The sequence below is a fragment of the Halichoerus grypus genome, chromosome 14, assembly GCF_964656455.1.
Source record: "Halichoerus grypus chromosome 14, mHalGry1.hap1.1, whole genome shotgun sequence".
Taxonomy (NCBI): Eukaryota; Metazoa; Chordata; class Mammalia; order Carnivora; family Phocidae; genus Halichoerus; species Halichoerus grypus.
The window spans coordinates 54938513-54959817 of NC_135725.1; the positions used below are offsets into that span (position 1 = coordinate 54938513).

General features: G+C 37.4%; 1 long non-coding RNA gene across 1 annotated transcript in view; it reads right to left on the reverse strand.

Annotated features, from left to right (window-relative positions):
- Positions 1-7661, reverse strand: part of LOC144380153 (uncharacterized) — a 134273-nt gene extending 126612 nt beyond the window's left edge. Inside the window, exon 1 of the long non-coding RNA XR_013443975.1 lies at positions 7619-7661. This is a non-coding gene — a long non-coding RNA (uncharacterized LOC144380153). The remainder of the gene's footprint in view (positions 1-7618) is intronic.
- Positions 7662-21305: the final 13644 nt, after the last annotated feature.

Below are 21305 nucleotides of genomic sequence, written 5' to 3' on the forward strand. Positions count from 1 at the left end.
TAAAAGGGTAGGAGATGACATTAAACATATTATCTGGGGATTAGGCCCTGTTAGGACTAATAGAACCTGGTAAGGATTACATTTTTAATATGATAAAAACATGATGGAGTGAGACAGTGATTTTAAGTGGATCTGTCCAGCTTGTGGAGAAAAGTTTAAAGGAAGCCAAGAGTGGAGGCAAGAAGATGGGTTAGAAGGTTACTGCATTATTCTCGGTAAACAAATATTTTGGTTTAGGATGGGATGTTACCAATTGAAGAGGTGAAATGTGGTTGAATTTAGAATATATTATGAATGCACTACTGACCTGATATAGTATGGTTTATGAGAGTAAGAGAGGAGTTTAAAATATTTTCTAGAGGACTGGAGCAAGATGGCGGAGGAGTAGGAGACCTGGATTTCGTCTGCTCTCAGGAATTCAGCTGGATAGGGATCAAACCATTCTGAACACCTACAAACTCAACAGGAGATCGAAGAAAAGAATAGCAACAACTCTCTGAACAGAAAAGCGACCACTTTCTGGAAGGTAGGACGTGCGGAGAAGTGAATCCAAGGCGTTATTCGGGAGAATAGACGGCGGGGGAGGGGCCTCCGTCGGCCGCTTCTGGCAAGTGATAGAGCCGCGGAGCACAAAATCGGAACTTTTAGAAGTCTGCTCCGCTGAGGGACGTCACTCTGGTGGCAAAGTGGGGGGTGGAACCCTCGCGGGACAGTGTGGTCTCAGGACCCTCGGGGTCACAGAAAGACCGGGGGTGCCTGAGTGCGGCAGAGCTCCCAGGTACCGGAGCAGGGAAGCCAGCTGCAGAGACGGAGCCCAGGCGCGGGCTCTCAGCTCGGGGTTGTCATAAACCGTGATCCGCGGCACAGTCGGGCCACTGCTCTTCCAGCAGGGACCCAACAAGCGGCAGATCCGGGGAGACTCACCTTCTTCCCCCGGGAGGAGAGGTGCGGGAGCGCACCGCGGGGATCTGCTGGGTTTGGAGACTCCAACCGGGGTCGGGTGCCAGATAGAAAGGCGCGGTCACAGGCCGGGTGAGCGCGGAGTGCGGCCGGAGACCGGGGAGACGGGAGTGACTGACTGCTTTTCTCTGGGGGCTCGCTGAGGAGCGGGACCCCAAGTTCTCGGCTTCTCTGGGGCGGAGACTGGGAGGCCGCCATTTTCACTCTCCGCCTCCAAAGCTGTACGAAAAGCTTGCAGGGAACAAAAGCTCCGGAGAGCAAACCCGAGCAGATTACTTAGCCCGGACCAGCAAGGGCGGGGCAATTCCGCCTCCGGCAAAGACATTTGGGAACCACGGCAACAGGCCCCTCCCCCAGAAGATCAGCGAGAACAGCCAGCCAAGACCAAGTTTACCGATCAGTGAGAACGGCAGAACTCCAGCGCTAGGGGAATACTGCACATAGAATTCATGGCTTTTTTACCATGATTCTTTAGTCTTTCAAAGTTAATTATTTTTTTTAACTGTCTTTTTTTCTTTTTTCCTTTTTTATTTTTTTTTTTTTTTTGAATTTTTCTTTTTCCCTTTTTCAACCAACATCTTATCAATCCCTTTTTTAAAAAAAAACATTTTTATTTTTCATTTTTAAAGTCATATTCTATCCCTTCATAGTAGTTACCCATATTTTTGGCATATATGTATAAGTTGTTCTCTCTTTAAAATCTTGAGATAGTTTCTTCTAACGGATCAAAATATACTCTAAATCTCTAGTGTATGGTTTTTTTCTACTCCCCTGCCTGATCACATTCTCTCCCTTTCTTCTTTCTTTTTTTTTTTAATCCTCTTCTTTCTTTTTTCAAACAACTTATCAAATCCTTTTTTAAAATTTTTTATAATTTCCATCTTTACAGTCATATTCCATCCCTTCATCATATCAACCCTTATTTTTGTACATATATAAGTTTTTCTTTCTTTAAAATTTTGGGAGGGACTTTCTTTTAACAGACCAAAATACACCCCAAATCTAGTGTGTGGCACTGATCTATAATCCAGCCTGATCATATTTGATCACATTCTGTTTTTGTTTTGTTTTGTTTTGTTCTGCTTTTGTTTGTTTTTATCTTTATCTTTTTCTTTTTTCTTTCTTTCTTTCCTTTTCTTTTTTCTCTCTTTCCCTTTCTTTTCCCACTGCTTCAGGTCTTTTCTGATTTGTTTAGAGTATATTTTCTGGGGACGTTGTTACCCTGCTAGCATTTTGTTCTCTCATTAATCTATTCTCCTCTGCACAAAATGACAAGACGGAAAAAATCACCTCAACAAAAAGAACAAGAGGTAGTACCGACTGCCAGGGACCTACTCAATACGGACATTAGTACGATGTCAGATCTAGAGTTCAGAATCATCACTTTAAAGATACTAGCTGGGCTTGAAAAAAACATGGAAGTTATTAGAGAAACCTTTCTGGAGAAGTAAAAGAACTAAAATCTAACCAAGTAGAAATCAAAAAGGCTATCAATGAGGTGCAATCAAATATGGGGGCGCTAACTGCTAGAATAAATGAGGCAGAAGAAAGAATCAGTGAGATAGAAGACCAAATGATGGAAAATAAAGAAGCTGAGAAAAAGAGAGATAAACAACTACTGGATCACGAGGGCAGAATTCGAGAGATAAACGATACCATAAGATGAAACAACATTAGAATAATTGGGATCCCAGAAGAAGAAGAAAGAGAGAGAGGGGCAGAAGGTATAATGGAGCAAATTATAGCAGAGAACTTCCCTAATTTGGGGAAGGAAACAGGCATCAAAATCCAGGAAGCACAGAGAACCCCTCTCAAAATCAAGAAAAATAGGTCAACACCCCGACATCTAATAGTAAAACTTACGAGTCTCAGAGACAAAGAGAAAATCCTGAAAGCAGCTCGGGAGAAGAGATATGTAACCTACAATGGTAGAAACATTAGATTGGCAACAGACTTATCCACAGAGACCTGGCAGGCCAGAAAGGACTGGCAGGACATATTCAGAGCACTAAATGAGAAAAATATGCAGCCAAGAATACTATATCCAGCTAGGCTGTCATTGAAAATTGAAGGAGAGATAAAAAGCTTCCAGGACAAACAAAAACTAAAGGAATTTGCAAACACGAAACCAGCCCTATAACAAATATTGAACAGGGGTCCTCTAAGCAAAGAGAGAGCCTAAAAGCAACATAGACCAGAAAGGAACACAAACAATATACAGTAACAGTCACTTTACAGGCAATACAATGGCACTGAATTCCTATCTTTCAATAGTTACCCTGAATGTAAATGGGCTAAATGCCCCAATCAAAAGACACAGGCTATCAGATTGGATTAAAAAACAAGACCCATCGATATGCTGTCTGCAAGAGACTCATTTTAGACCCAAAGACACCCCCAGATTGAAAGTGAGGGGGTGGAAAACCATTTACCATGCTAATGGACACCAAAAGAAAGCTGGGGTGGCAATCCTTATATTAGACAAATTAGATTTTAAACCGAAGACTGTAATAAGAGATGAGGAAGGACACTATATCCTACTTAAAGGGTCTATCCAACAAGAAGATCTAAGAATTGTAAATATCTATGCCCCTAACATGGGAGCAGCCAATTATATAAGGCAATTAATAACAAAAGCAAAGAAACACATCGACAACAATACAATAATAGTGGGGGACTTTAACACCCCCCTCACTGAAATGGACAGATCGTCTAAGCAAAAGATCAACAAGGAAATAAAGACTTTAAATGACACACTAGACCAAATGGACTTCACAGACATATTCAGAACATTCCATCCCAAAGCAACGGAATACACATTCTTCTCTAGTGCCCATGGAACATTCTCCAGAATCGATCACATCCTAGGTCATAAATCAGGTCTCAACCGGTACCAGAAGATTGGGATCATCCCCTGCCTATTTTCAGACCACAATGCTTTGAAACTAGAACTCAATCACAAGAGGAAAGTCGGAAAGAACTCAAATACATGGAGGCTAAAGAGCATCCTACTGAAGAATGAATGGGTCAACCAGGAAATTAAAGAAGAATTAAAAAAATTCATGGAAACCAATGAAAATGAAAACACAACTATTCAAAATCTTTGGGATACAGCAAAGGCAGTCCTAAGAGGAAAGTATATAGCAATACAAGCCTTTCTCAAGAAACAAGAAAGGTCTCAAGTACACAACCTAACCCTACACCTAAAGGAGCTGGAGAAAGAACAGCAAATAAAGCCTAAACCCAGCAGGAGAAGAGAAATCATAAAGATCAGAGCAGAAATCAATGAAATAGAAACCAAAAGAACAGTAGAACAGATCAACGAAACTAGGAGCTGGTTCTTTGAAAGAATTAACAAGATTGATAAGCCCCTGGCCAGACTTATCAAAAAGAAAAGAGAAATGACCCAAATCAACAAAATCATGAATGAAAGAGGAGAAATCACAACCAACACCAAAGAAATACAAACAATTATAAGAACATATTATGAGCAACTCTATGCCAGCAAATTAGATAACCTGGAAGTAATGGATGCATTCCTAGAGATGTATCAACTACCAAAACTGAACCAGGAAGAAATAGAACACCTGAACAGACCTATAACCACTAAGGAAATAGAAGCAGTCATCAAAAATCTCCCAAAACACAAAAGCCCAGGGCCAGATGGCTTCCCAGGGGAATTCTACCAAACATTTCAAGAAGAATTAATACCTATCCTTCTGAAACTGTTCCAAAAAATAGAAATGGAAGGAAAACTTCCAAACTCATTTTATGAGGCCAGCATTACCTTGATCCCAAAACCAGACAAAGACCCCATCAAAAAGGAGAATTACAGACCAATATCCCTGATGAACATGGATGCAAAAATTCTCACCAAAATACTACCCAATAGGATCCAACAGTACATTAAAAAGATTATTCACCACGACCAAGTCGGATTTATCCCTGGGCTGCAAGGTTGGTTCAACATCCGCAAATCAATCAACGTGATACAATACATTAACAAAAGAAAGAACAAGAATCATATGATCCTCTCAATAGATGTAGAAAAAGCATTTGACAAAGTACAGCATCCTTTCTTGATCAAAACTCTTCAGAGTATAGGCATAGAGGGTACATACCTCAATATCATAAAAGCCATCTATGAAAAACCCACAGCGAATATCATTCTCAATGGGGAAAAACTGAGAGCTTTCCCCCTAAGGTCAGGAACGCGGCAGGGATGTCCACTATCACCACTGCTATTCAACATAGTATTGGAAGTCCTAGCCACAGCAATCAGACAACAAAAAGAAATCAAAGGCATCCAAATTGGCAAAGAAGAAGTCAAACTCTCACTCTTTGCAGATGATATGATACTTTATGTGGAAAATCCCAAAGACTCCACCCCAAAACTGCTAGAACTCATACAGGAATTCAGTCAAGTGGCAGGATATAAAATCAATGCACAGAAGTCAGTGGCATTCCTATACACCAACAACAAGTCAGAAGAAAGAGAAATTAAGGAGTCGATCCCATTTACAATTGCACCCAAAACCATAAGATACCTAGGAATAAATCTAACCAAAGAGGCAAAGGATCTGTACTCAGAAAACTATAAAATACTCATGAAAGAAATTGAGGAAGACACAAAGAAATGGAAAAATGTTCCATGCTCATGGATTGGAAGAACAAATATTGTGAAGATGTCAATGCTACCTAGAGCAATCTACACATTCAATGCAATCCCCATCAAAATACCATCCACTTTCTTCAAAGAAATGGAACAAATAATCCTAAAATTTGTATGGAACCAGAAAAGACCCCGCATAGCCAGAGGAATGTTGAAAAAGAAAAGCAAAGCTGGCGGCATCACAATTCCGGACTTCCAGCTCTACTACAAAGCTGTCATCATCAAGACAGTATGGTACTGGCACAAAAACAGACACATAGATCAATGGAACAGAATAGAGAGCCCAGAAATGGACCCTCAACTCTATGGTCAACTAATCTTTGACAAAGCAGGAAAGAATGTCCAATGGAAAAAAGACAGTCTCTTCAACAAATGGTGTTGGGAAAATTGGACAGCCACATGCAGAAGAATGAAACTGGACCATTTCCTTACACCACACACAAAAATAGACTCCAAATGGTTGAAAGACCTCAATGTGAGACAGGAGTCCATCAAAATCCTAAAGGAGAACACAGGCAGCAACCTCTTCGACCTCAGCCGCAGCAACTTCTTCCTAGAAACATCGCCAAAGGCAAGGGAAGCAAGGGCAAAAATGAACTCTTGGGACTTCATCAAGATAAAAAGCTTTTGCAAAGCAAAGGAAACAGTCAACAAAACCAAAAGACAACTGACAGAATGGGAGAAGATATTTGCAAATGACATATCAGATAAAGGGCTAGTATCCAAAATCTATAAAGAACTCATCAAACTCAACACCAAAAGAACAAAGAATCCAATCAAGAAATGGGCAGAAGACATGAACAGACATTTCTCCAAAGAAGACATCCAAATGGCCAACAGACACATGAAAAAGTGTTCAATATCGCTCGGCATCAGGGAAATCCAAATCAAAACCTCAATGAGATACCACCTCACACCAGTCAGAATGGCTAAAATTAAAAAGTCAGGAAATGACAGATGTTGGCGGGGATGCGGAGAAAGGGGAACCCTCCTACACTGTTGGTGGGAATGCAAGCTGGTGCAGCCACTCTGGAAAACAGTATGGAGGTTCCTCAAAAAGCTGAAAATAGAGCTACCATATGATCCAGCAATTGCACTCCTGGGTATTTACCCCAAAGATACAAAAGTAGGGACCCAAAAGGGTACGTGCACCCCGATGTTTATAGCAGCAATGTCCACAATAGCCAAACTGTGGAAAGAGCCAAGATGTCCATCAACAGATGAATGGATAAAGAAGATGTGGTATATATATACAATGGAATATTATGCAGCCATCAAAAGGAATAAGATCTTGCCATTTGCAATGACGTGGATGGAACTGGAGGGTATTATGCTGAGCGAAATAAGTCAAACAGAGAAAGACATGTATCATATGACCTCACTGATATGAGGAATTCTTAATCTCAGGAAACAAACTGAGGGTTGCTGGAGTGGGGGGTGGGGTGGGAGGGATGGGGTGACTGGGTGTTGGACACTGGGGAGGGTATGTGTTCTGGTAAGCGCTGTGAATTGTGCAAGACTGTTGAATCTCAGATCTGTACCTCTGAAACAAATAATGCAATATATGTTAAGAAAGAAAAAAAGAAGAAGAAGAATGTAGCAGGAGGGGAAGAATGAAGGGGGGGAAATCGGAGGGGGAGAAGAACCATGAGAGACAATGGACTCTGAAAAACAAACTGAGGGTTCTAGAGGGGAGGGGGTTGGGAGGATGGGTTAGCCTGGTGATGGGTATTGAGGAGGGCACGTTCTGCATGGAGCACTGGGTGTTATGCACAAACAATGAATCATGGAACACTATATCTAAAACTAATGATGTAATGTATGGGGATTAACATAACAATAAAAAAATTTAAAAAAATATATATTTTCTAGAAGAACTTGTAGTTCTACTCACTGAGTAGGCTTTGTAGGGGGAAACAAGAGTTCAGTTTTATGGATGGTAACTTTAAGATGGTTATTATAGGCCCAAGTAGTGATGTACGGTACCTGGTTCCATATATGAGTAGTTAATTCAGGGCAGTGGTAGAGCTAGATGGGATCATCCAGTGAAGATGTGCACCTGAAAGGAGAAATATTTCATTGGCAAAAGCCTGGGACACTCCAACAATCGGAAGGTAAAGCAGTAAAAAGCAGATGTCAGCAGAAGAGACCAAAAAGGAGCGGCCAAAATTTCAGGAAAAAACAAAACAAAACAAAACAAAAAACATGAGGATATGATATCCTGGTAGCTGAGATTTTAAAAAAAAGTTTTTTTTTAAAAATTTATTTATCTCTTTGTTTTAATGTAGGGAGTGATCGACTGCCTCTAAATACTACTGAAGAGTTGACTAAGGTAAGAGCATTGGAATTTCACAATGTGAAGGTTACTGTTGACTTGCCATGAGCTGTTTTTGTCCAGTGATAAAGATAAACTCCTGATTGAGAAAATGAGAGCTGAAAAATTAGAATTAGCAAATATAGATTAGTCTTCAGTGAGTTTAGCTTTCAATAATAGCAAACAATAGCAGAGAAATGGCATAGGAGCCAAAGAGCGATTTGATGTTGATAAATGCTTTTCCAAATTTGTAGTCTGGTTAGAATGACCCACTAGAGAGAGAAAATTGGTGCTGTAGGAAAAGAAGAAAAATATTCCCAGAGAAGAACTGAGTCACTGAATGGGCAAAAGTGGATGGGATTTATTGTAGTTTTTTAGCTTGGGCTGCCATAACAAAACGCCATAGGCTAGGTGGCTTAAAAAACCGAAATTTATCTTCTCACAGTTCTGGTAATTGCAGATCAGGATGGCATATGGTAGGTTTCTGGTGAGAGTTGTTTTGTTTTGTTTTTTTTCTAGTTTACAGACAGTGACCTTCTCACTGTGCTCTTCATGACTAGAGAGAGGGGGAGGGGAGGGAGAGAGACAAAAAAGAGGGAGGTAGGGAGAAGAGAAAGGGAGGTCAATCTCCAGTGTCTCTTCTTATAATGGCACTAATTCCATCATGAGGACCCCCCCCCATGACCTCATTTCACCAAATTGCCTTCCAAAAGCTCCATTCCTAAATATCATATGAGTGGGGGTTAGAATTTCCACATACGAATTTTGGGGAACACAATTCAGTCCAAAGTGTCATTGATAGAAGCATAGGCATATTTTGGGGGGATATATGCCCTTAGGTTGGCAGATCCAGTAAAATATTTTATTTTTCTTATAAATGTGGTTATGTATTTTTATTTTGATGTATTTCTAAGCCATTTTTATTTCCTTCCCTTTGCCCAGAAAACTCAAGGTGTGTGTGTGTCTATGAATAGTTATATTTATATTTATACTTTTATTAACATAGAATACTGCTGAAATAAGAAAAATCCATTAACAGAGATCGGATCCACTGCATTTATTTCCTTATTATCTGTCTTACTCATAATTCTGTGAATTCTAAAAGTTCATTAACATATATACTTATATATACATATTATATATACAGGCATTACATATATTGTAGAGGAATACAAAGTAGAAAAAATGTGGAAGAGAGAAAGAAACAGAGATTGAAGCTTCTGCCATGCTTCCTAACACAATAGTCCTTGGTATATAGTATGCATTCAATAAATAATTCTAAAAATTAATAATAATGCCTAAATAGAGATTGAAATTAGTATGCTGTTTTGTAAGCACTTTTCAGAGCTTCTATTGAATGTGAAGCATTAATCTGTTATACATTTCTTTGAAATCAAGTTTAATGTATTTCATACATTTATAGTATAGAACTTTAATTTGAAGTGCAAAATTTCAACAAAATACCTTTCTTCCGCTTTACAAATTACGCTATGTTTCAACCACTAGATCCTACATCTCATATCTTTTGGCACTGAATTAAAAGAAGGAAAAGAGGAGGAAAAATAGACTACTAATCAGAAAAAGCAGGGCCACAGCAACCACCTTGTTAGTGTCAAATTTTAATTTTCTCATTTGCAAGGAATTTCAACTGCATCAGTAGATGGGTTCTTCATGCACATGCCTCTTCTGGCTTTGAAATGCTGTTCCAAGGGGCTCACAAAATAATCAGCCCCTTTGAAATCATTTGGCTAGAGCTAAGTAAGTCCTAGTTCCAATTATATTAATGAAGCAGTAAAGGGAACTGCTCATTTGGGAGCTGCACTAAAGCGTTCAATTGTTGCTTGTACAGCAGTCTGCAAGATATCCATGTCAGTATCTTAGAATTCTATAGATAAAACAATTTGTCTCGGTTAGTCTTTATATGTAATAAGATGCCTAGGGTTAATAAATCTGTATGATTTTATTAGTTTATCAATGAAATTCAAATTTATGTATTTAATGATTGTCCAAAGCCCATCAAAATAGAGAATTTATGAATTATAATATGCGGACCACTGTAGCCTTGTTGAATTATGAAGTTTTATATGAGTCTAATGACATTCACGGTGGTTGATGTGAATTAGCTTTGGGTTGTACTTCTGTAACCCACCACATCCTCCCTTCATTCTTCTGTATATCGTCTATTGTCAGCTATTTTGGCCATTGTGCTTGTCTTATCTGAAAGAGAGGGATTAGTTGCTTGCTGAAAGATTTTATTACTGATCTGATTTTAAAGATGAAATTAAATATAGGAAGTTTAATTATTTCTCATGAACTATGCGAAAGCTGATCACTCCATTACATCTCTCTAGGCCTAGTGGTCAGAGTTAATCTCATTCTTTCCCACATTCATATTTCACAACTTTTTCTCTAGTATGTTATTTCAACATTATGGAGGATTTCTTTTTTGGGTGAGTTATTAGGGAAACGTATGTCTTCTTCATTAAAGTGATCTTCAGGGGCATAGAAGACTACCTTTCACTTCAACTAACTGTTCAACTCAGTGTTCTCCATGGGACATCATCATGATGGCTCTGATTGATCACTGTACTACAGTAAATTACTGAAAGTTCTATGAACGAGATAGAGCACGGTACTTATACCACTCCACTATATCTAACAAGTATAGATCTTATATTTTCTATATTATACCACCCTAAAAATTCATTTAATGCTTGACCCTTTCTGGTTAAAAATCAAATTTTTTCCAGCAAGTTCTATATATATATATATGTGTGTGTGCATGTATACATACACATATAGTTTATATATATTATATATATATATATATATATATATAGAATTCTAATATATTGACATGGTTATCTTGCAGGCTGCCAGATATATATATATGTATTCCAAATACAAAGTGATGATCAGCTAATTCACATATGTCTGTGAATTCCTGCCTCCTCTTTTTCATTTGTTTCCATTGTAAGAGCATTGCAATAAAAGAAGGAAGCAGAACAAATCCGGGAGACTTTAGACTACAAAGATCAATAGGTTGTATGTTGTCATATATATACAGAAGCAATGAAACATGGATCTAAAGATAAATGATCACTTGTTAGGTCCTTATAAATCAAAAAGAAAGAAAATACAAGAATATTTAAGTTAAATAATAATTTGCTCAGAAATAGGTATTTAAAAGGTATTACCTTTAATTTTGATGTGGTGGGAATTATGCCTTCAATACACCTGAATTCTATACACACACACACACACACATACCTACATTAATTTTATATATACATATATAAACATGTTCAATTTAGGACGTTCATAAAATACTGGAAAGTTTAACACTCACTCAAAATAACCATAACCAACCCATAATGTTACCACCACAGGAAACATCATTAACAAATTTGAGGTATTTTGAATTTTTTGCAGATCTGACTCTCTGTAAATGGTGCTGAGTATGACCTTTGGAATCTGTCCAGCTCTTATACTTATTGACTGTGTTATATTGGATGAGTTATTTAACCACTGAATATTTAAGACTGAAATTTTATCGGAAAAATGAAGAAGGTAAATGTAATATGTGCTAATCAAAATGTGTGAAACTTTAGCTGTTGTAGCTCTGATACCAAAGGTGGGGATGATAACAAAGATGATGATGATGATGATGAATTCTGCCCCAAAGTAGCAAAATTGGAAAAAAAACTCATAAACCAACAAAATTATTCCTATAGGCATAAATCAAATGCATATCTATATAATAACTTTTATTTAGTTGAAGACTTTGGAAATGAGTTACAATAAATTAAAATATACTGGCAAGTGGGGTTAAGCTAAATAAATAAATAAATAAAATAAAATGTTGGAAAGAAATCCTAGGATTGCTCTTCTGAAAGCCTAAGACATTTGGACATGAAATTCATCTTGTATTCTACTGCTCCTTTTCTGTTCTTATAAGTACAGTGGATTCCCTCTTCACTAGGAAAAACCTGCTAAAGGTTTTAGTTGTATTTATTGCTTGGCCAGAAATAGTCTAAGGTCTACATTTAATGTGGGAAGCAGGATAACCAAATCTAGGCCAGTGTTGTTGGTGAAAGAAGGAGAAGACAAAGAAGAAGGGGAAGAAAGAAGAGATGGTAAAGAAAATGGGTTTGGGGGAAGGAGAGAAAGGGAGATAGAAAGTATGTTGGGAAGAAAAGGGGAAGAGATAATAATAAAAAGGCAGTAATAGGGGCACTTGGGTGGCTCAGTCGTTAAGTGTCTGCCTTCGGGTCAGGTCATGAACCCAGAATCCAGCCCCACATTGGGCTCCCTGCTCAGCGGGAAGCCTGCTTCTCCCTCTCCCACTCCCCCTGCTTGTGTTCCCTCTCTCGCTGTGTCTCTGTCAAATAAATAAATAAAATCTTAAAAAAAAGAAAAAAAGGCAGTAATAATTTTGTATATGAAAGAGCTTTACATCTTCAATATCCAATTAATATTTGATTAACAAGAATCAATTTCTTAAAAAAATTCTCTTATGCAAGTGGATATTTATGTACACATGACTTAAAGCAGCATTCTGGAGTGCAGTGGTTTTCACACTGTATTCCACAAAATTCTATCACTGCAGATGTACAACATGACTTCACATGGTAGGTTTAGGGGTTGCTATGAAAATCTGAATGAGAGTAGGTTCTTTATTACCACTCTAAGGTGCAGAAGTTTGTTAATTCCTTTGTAGATATTCAACTTGAAAAAAAAAAAAAAACGGTGGAGAGGAAAAAAATTGAAAATCCTGGAAAGAAGGAAAATTAGAATTTTTAAAGAAATATAAAAGCTCCTCATTTTTAAAAACCATAGCATCATTGAAGCCATATAATATATGATTTGGCCCCCTTGCATGTGGTATTGACATAAGTTGAATAAGGTATAATAAGTTGAATAAGGTATAATACTCACTTTTGTGGAGACAGAATATGAATCCATATGCTATCAGGTAACCCCTTTTCCAGAGATGTGTATTTTAAAAAACTATCATGCATAGTTACTATTGCTATATATGTACGTTTCAAAAAGTGTCTTGAATGTAAAAGGATGTGAGAATTTTTTTCATAGCCAATTAGTTGTACTGCCTACCAAAATCAAACAAACAAACAAACAAACAAACAAACAAACGTAAGTCCCAGTTCTTAAAAAAGTATGCAGCTGGGCATGCTGGCCCAGTATTAACCTCAGGGAACTCACCTCCCTTCAGTGTTTCAGAGATTCACCAATTCCAGCACTGATATTAAACTGCCTGACTTTCTGCCAGGGCATTGTGTTTTCTCATGCCTCCAAAACATGCAGAAGTATTTCTCTGTAATTAGAATGCTACCTTCCTAAGAAAGCAACTTTCTAGATGCAGCTTGAATTAATGCCCCAGACTGAGTTATACACTTTTTCCTTTGTGTTTTATTAGTATCCTCATAATAGTTGTATAACTAGTCACATTTTAATATAATGACCTGATAACTATAAGAGACTACTGTCTTTATCTTAGTATTTTTTCTGTGAAGACACTTGGCACTTATTACACAACATTTATGTTTTTGTGTGACCCCTGATACTCTCAGCTTTAATATAACTTTTTATATAATTTATTTTATCCACTAGATTGAGCTCAGAAAGGGGGATAATTTAGTTATACCTAGGGAGGTTTGGGATCCTATATTCCTGCACTGTATTTGAAGATGTATTTCAAAGTAATTACAGTACTCTAAGATTCCATGGGTGAGTGAGTACATTCTGAAATTATTAATGTAACACTCTAAGTCCTAAACTGTTCCCAACACATAGGTTTTATCACAGAAAGGAGTTTGCAAAGTGTGATTGTTTAGTTTTATGTGTCAACATGGCTGGGCTACAGTATCCAGCTATTTAAATCAAGCACTAATCTAGGTGCTGCTGTGAAAGCATTTTGTAGCTGTAGTTAACATCTACAATCAGTTGATTTTAAGTAGTTTAACCTTCATAACGTGGGTGGACTTTTTCGAATCAGTTGAAAGGCCTTTAGAGCAAAAACTAGAGAGGTTTTTCAAAGAAGAAATTCTGCCTCAAGACTGCAGGCACAAATCCTGTCTTGCTTTCAAATCATGCAGTTCTAATCTTCATGCTTGCCCTCCGCAGATTTTGAACTTGCTTGCCCCCACAATCACATTGAAGTCCCCACAATCACAATGCTTGCCCCCACAATCACATTGAACCAATTTAAGTGAAACACACACACACAGACACACACACACACACACACAGAGTTGACCCTTGAACAACAGGGGTTTAAACTAGATGGGTCCACTTATATAAAGATTTTCAATAACTATGGTACTATAATGTAAATGTATTTTCTCATCCTGCTTTTCTTAATAACATTTACTTTTTCTGGCTTATTTTAAGAATACAGTATATAATACATAAAAAATACGTGTTAATCAACTTTATGCTATTGGTAAGGCTTCTGGTCAAGAGTAGGCTATTGGTAGTTATGTTTTGGGGCAGTCCAAAGTTATATATAGGTTTTTGACTGTTAGAACCCCTAACCCCCACACTGTTCAAGTATCAACTGTATGTTGTATGTGTATGCATGTGTGTGTGTGTGTATATATATATATATTTGGGGTTTTTTTGCCCTCTCTGGAGAACCCTGATACACACAGAATAATGAGTTACAAAGAATAAAACAAACAAACAAACAAAAAACAGGTAGCATAATAAATGTTAATGTTTTCAGCTTCAGTACAAAGTGAAAAAAATGTAAAATTAATGGTCTGATAATAGCACTAAATACTCAAGATACAGACTTTTAAGACCATGCTTTGGTTGAGTCCATGTGATGCTTATATATCAAAAATGTAAATGTGCAATCAGATAACAAATGACCACCTTATATTCACATTAAGCAAGAAAACAAAGAACATAAAGCAAACATAACATTTCTTACTTTTAAACCTTGCAGTATTTAGGCTGCTAGATGTAGTATCTGGTAGTAATAATTTAACACATTGCACTAAGCTTACATTTAGATGTCAAGAAGTAAGCCGTCCAAATGAAATGCAGAAAAAACCATTATTATGCTCTAAAATATGTAAAGGAACAATATAGCATGTTCTTTTAACTGTTTATTACACCAGAACCTCTTGGTTTCTTTTCTCAAAGGAGACAGAAAGGGAGGGATGGAGGAGGAGAAGGGGAAGGGGGAGAAAGGGGAGGAAGAGGTGCAGGATGGGGAGGAGAAAAGGAAGAGGGGGAAGAAGGGGAGGAGGAGAGAAATGTATTTTTATTTTATTTTATTTTATTTTAAAGATTTTATTTATTCATTTGACAGAGAGAGAGAGACAGCGAGAGAGGGAACACAAGCAGGGGGAGTGGGAGAGGGAGAAGCAGGCTTCCTGTGGAGCAGGGAGCCCGATGCGGGGCTGGATCCCAGGACCCTGGGATCATGACCTGAGCGGAAGGCAGACGCTTAATGACTGAGCCACCCAGGCACCCCTTTTTATTTTATTAATAGAGAGACTATTTTTAATATTTAAGTGTCCTTGGGGACTGCATCATGTATTTATAAAAAAATTTACATTTTCCCACCCACTTTTGACAGTTATCATGTATTTCTATTTTTTTAATTCACATTGCATTCCCAAAACTGTATTGCATTTCTATGATTGTTTCTGACAGACCCTGGCCTGTTACTCAATTATCTGCACATAACTGATGACTTTCACACAAATGCTAAACCTCAAAGATTCGAAAACAAATCCTGGCCAAGGTATGAAATGTGTCAGAATTCTTAGCCTCATGGTAGGTTTACTTCAGATTTGGAATGGGGAGTATTTGTGTAGAGAGCCCTGTGAGTGCCCATGGTGCTCAGTCATTAGCCTGTTCCTATTCTTTACCATACTGACCCAAACCAAAAAACTAGGCTTCTGCCAACTTTTTCTGCATCTAGTTTTAGTTTTTCGCTAGGTGGAAATTCCTGTCAGAACCTCAGATCCTGGAAATAGTGTCCTTGGTGAGTAATACATTACCTACCAACCTAAATAAACACTTTCTCTAGGAAACTGTATTTTCTCCCCATTTCCCCGATAAACTGACCTTCTCCATGCTTTCAGTGGATGAATTTTTTAGACTCTTTGGGTAGCTAACTATATTCTTCAAGAATCTGAGAAACTAACAACTTAGCCCAACCAATCCTATCTAGTATCATCTTTCTTATTCCTCCCCACATCTTGGTGTTAGGGCCCTAGCATGCCTGAAACCTAAATCAAACTGAATAATAAAAGTATGCTTTCAATTACTTCAGAGATTGTAAACATAATAGAATATACACTATGAAGTTAAAATTATATAGACAAAAATGATAGTTTCAACAAAGACTTCCTATTCCTCTAAAGTTCGTAACTGTGCATTACTTAACTAACTAGAATATTTATCTTCAAGGTTAGTATCTATTGAATATAGACTTAAATAACTATCACTTATATCACTTATATCACTAGTAATAAAAACCTAGTAAAACGCCAATATTGTGTGAAAAAGACCCTGCAAAAATGGATTGTTTTAAAACACAAGAAAATTATATAATGTCAGGTTCATTGTTTCCAAGGAACTTATAAGTGAGGAAACAGAATAGTCAATGTGAAAGACTATATAGCCAGTTTTGGCACAAAAACAGACACATAGATCAATGGAACAGAATAGAGAGCCCAGAAATGGACCCTCAACTCTATGGTCAACTAATCTTCGACAAAGCAGGAAAGAACGTCCAATGGAAAAAAGACAGTCTCTTCAACAAATGGTGTTGGGAAAATTGGACAGCCACATGCAGAAGAATGAAACTGGACCATTTCCTTACACCATATACAAAAATAGACTCAAAATGGATGAAAGACCTAAATATGAGACAGGAATCCATCAAAATCCTTGAGGAGAACAAAGGCAGCAACCTCTTCAACCTTGACTGCAGCAACTGCTTCCTAGACACATCACCAAAGGCAAGGGAAGCAAGGACAAAAATGAACTCTTGGGACTTCATCAAGATAAAAAGCTTTTGCACAGCAAAAGAAACAGTCAACAAAACCAAAAACAACTGACAGAATGGGAGAAGATATTTGTAAATGACATATCAGATAAAGGGCTAGTATCCAAAATCTATAAAGAACTTACCAAACTCAACACCCAGAGAACAAATAATCCAATCAAGAAATGGGCAGAAGACATGAACAGACATTTCTCCAAAGAAGACATCCAAATGGCCAACAGACACATGAAAAAGTGCTCAACATCGCTCGGCATCAGGGAAATCCAAATCAAAACCTCAATGAGATAGCACCTCACACCAGTCAGAAGGGCTAAAATTAACAAGTCAGGAAATGACAGATGTTGGCGAGGATGCAGAGAAAGGGGAACCCTCTTACACTGTTGGTGGGAATGCAAGCTGGTGCAGCCACTCTGGAAAACAGTATGGAGGTTCCTCAAAAAGTTGAAAATAGAGCTACCCTATGACCCAGCAATTGCACTACTGGGTATTTACCCCAAAGATATAAATGTAGTGATCCGAAGGGGCATGTGCACCCCAATGTTTATAGCAGCAATATCCACAATAGCCAAACTACAGAAAGAGCTTATATGTCCATCAACAGATGAATGGATAAAGAAAATGTGGTATATATACACAATGGAATATTATGCAGCCAACAAAAAAAATGAAATTTTACCATTTGCAATGACGTGGATAGAACTAGAGGGTATTATGCTAAGCAAAATAACTCAGTCAGAGAAAGAGAATTATCATATGATCTCACTCATATGAGGAATTTGAGAAACAAGACAGGGGATCATAGGGGAAGGGAGGGAAAAATGAAACAAGATGAAACCAGAGGGGGAGACAAACCATAAGAGACTCTTAATCTCAGGAAACAAACTGAGGGTTGCTGGAGTGGAAGGGGGTGGGAGGGATGGGGTGGCTGGGTGATGGACACTGGGGAGGGTATGTGCTATGGTGAGCGCTGTGAACTGTGTAAGACTGATAAATCACAGACCCATACCCCTGAAACAAATAATACATTATATATTTAAAAAATTTAAAGAAAAGAATATATAGCCAGTTTCGAAGACAGTTTTGTACATACAATGAGTAATCCATAAGAACAAGAATTTCTCTACATCTCTAACTAACTAGTTTTCCTCAATTTTTACACTTCTGTCAAAGTATGTGGAAGGTAAATGCAATATTCATGATTTTCTAAACCAGCTACTTTATTTTACAGATGGACAGAAAGCCATCAATTAGAGATTATACTTTTTGAAAAGTTTTAAAATACAATGTCTGGTTAAAACCTTTGTGCCAGATGAATTTCCTACCTTGGCATAAATCAACATCTATGGCCACCTTATACTCTGTCAACCACTCAGCACAGTTAGGTGTTTATTAACATTTACAATGAATATAAATGAGTAAATAACCTTTGCTAGGCAAGAAACACCATGATGAACAGTAGTGAATAGTTCGTAATTTTCTTCACGGACTTCACTGCACTTCATCTTTTTATGATTAGATTGGGCTTATTATTATAAGACAGCACATGAACAAACAAATTATAAATTACAGATTTGAGATATGTGTTTTACACACTCCATAGTCAGCTTTCTCTTTTTCCTCATGGAATCCTATACAAGGAAAAGGCTTGTACAGAATGTAGGGTCCTACTCATATGCTTTGTATTCATTAGGATATTGGTTTGCTTTCTTCACCAGAGGCTAAACAGAAATCTGAGCTGGTAAGGCAGTCCAGAAAGATAACAATGTCCTGCAAGGTCCCACAAAGGCTCAGGCTCCTCTCTCTTAACTACAGGGTGTCCAGCACTCATAGTAGGTACTCAATAAATATTTTGAGTGAGTGAATGAATGCTTGAATGAATGATATAATCTATGTGCTTGCTCTTCCTCTCAAATAAACCCTCTCTCCTACACACACACACATACATACATACACACACACACAGTGGTAAAACAGGACAGACTTTAATTTAAACAAAGACTACCAAGCTCTGGCAGTGCTATAACACAATAAACGGATGATATGTTTATTTCACCCAACACTTAGTTTCATTAGGTAAATAGCTGCATATGCTAGAACTTCTAGTGTCTGCGAGTCTCTGTTTTCCTAGAATACACTACGGGATGTAATTCTTGTTGTAGATGACATGACCCATATCTATCTACTTGTTAAGGCATATGCTTTCAAAAGAAAGGATTTTATAAAATGCCTTTTATCAGGATCAAGGATGTACACAATCCGTTTTTCTTCAGATATAAGCAGGGAAATACAGAAATAATAGGAATTGGCTAGTCAGTTTTTGAAAAAAAAAAAAAAGTTACCATCTCTGAATCACTACACCAATAGTAATGTTTCAATTTTTATAGATATGATACTCCTTTAAATATGGACATCATAGGGGTGCCTGGGTGGCACAGTTGGTTAAGTGTCCAATTCTTGGTTTCAGCTTAGGTCATGATCTCAGGGTTGTAAGGTCGAGCCCCGCGATGTGCTCTGTGTTCAGCGTGGGGTCTGCTTGAGATTCTCTTTCCCTCTCCCTCTGCCCTTCCCCCCCCACCGCCAATAAATAAATCTTAAAGAAAATGGACATGATACTCCATACTATTGTGGCTTTCTTATCATATATATAAATCATGTTTATACCTCTTACATGTATTTATATTACACATAAACTATGTTTATACTTCTTATAATATATAAAAGTATTAAGGTAGGATACCTGCAGACAACTCAAAAATACAAAATATAAAAATATTTTTTGAGATAGGAACATCTTATTAAATCAAAGGCCTTCATCTCCAACATCTTATAGGAAAAGAGATTTTATATAAATTTTACAGGTTTCCAGAATGCTAAATAATGAATTTCCTAATCAATTTTTCCTGATGAGTTTTGGGTTTAACTACAGAAGATCTACAATCTTTATTTCTAATATGACTTTGGATAAAGTCCATTAGCAGTAATTTAGTAAACAAAGAAAGAATCTCTATGGATTCAGAATATGTTAAAGTAGGCACTCAATGATGCTCCTCAAATTAAATGCAAATTATTACATACATTAATTGCCAAATAACTCTAAGAGTTATGTCAGAAATCTCCTGAGAAATATTAAGGTTTAAATTTTACTAAAGTCATCAGGTTATAGGAAAGGGTCATGTTTAAGGAAATACTGTGCATAATTACAACAATTATTTTCAGAGAAATTTGATACTCTAAACAGGTATGATAAAAATTATAATTCTTTCTCTTTTATTCATTATTAATGCTTTAAATCAGTGGTTCTTGATGAGGGGTAATTTTGTCCTCCCCCCGCTTCCCACTAAGGAGACATTTGGCCATGTCTTAGAGATATTTTGTCATGACTCGAGAATTGCTACTGACATCTAGTGGGCAATACAATGGCACTAAATTCATATCTTTCAATAGTTACCCTGAATGTAAATGGGCTAAATGGCCCAATGAAAAGACACAGGCTATCAGATTGGATTAAAAAACAAGATCCATCAATATGCTGTCTGCAAGAGACTCATTTTAGACCCAAAGACACTCCCAGATTGAAAGTGAGGGGGTGGAAAACCATTTACCATGCTAACGGACACCAAAAGAAAGCTGGGGTGGCAATCCTTATATCAGACAAATTAGATTTTAAACCAAAGACTGTAATAAGAGATGATGAAGGACACTATATCCTATTTAAAGGGTCTATCCGACAAGAAGATCTAACAATTGTAAATATCTATGCCCCTAACATGGGAGCAGCCAATTATATAAGGCAATTAATAACAAAAGAAAAGAAACACATCAACAACATTACAATAATAGTGGGGGACTTTAACACGCCCCCCTCACTGAAATGGACAGATCATCTAAGCAAAAGCTCAACAAGGAAATAAAGACTTTAAATGACACACTGGAACAAATGGACTTCACAGATATATTCAGAACTTTCCATTCAAAGCAACAGAATACACATTCTTCTCTAGTGCCCACAGAACGTTCTCCCAAATAGATCACATCCTAGGTCACAAATCGGGTCCCAACCGGTACCAAAAGATTGGGATCATTCCCTGCCTATTTTCAGACCACAATGCTTTGAAATTAGAATTCAATCACAAGAGGAAAGTCGAAAGAACTCAAATACATGGAGGCTAAAGAGTATCCTACTAAAGAATGGATGGGTCAACCAGGAAATTAAAGAAGAATTAAAATAATTCATGGAAACAAATGAAAATGAAAACACAACAGTTCAAAACCTTTGGGATGCAGCAAAGGCGGTCCTAAGAGGAAAGTAT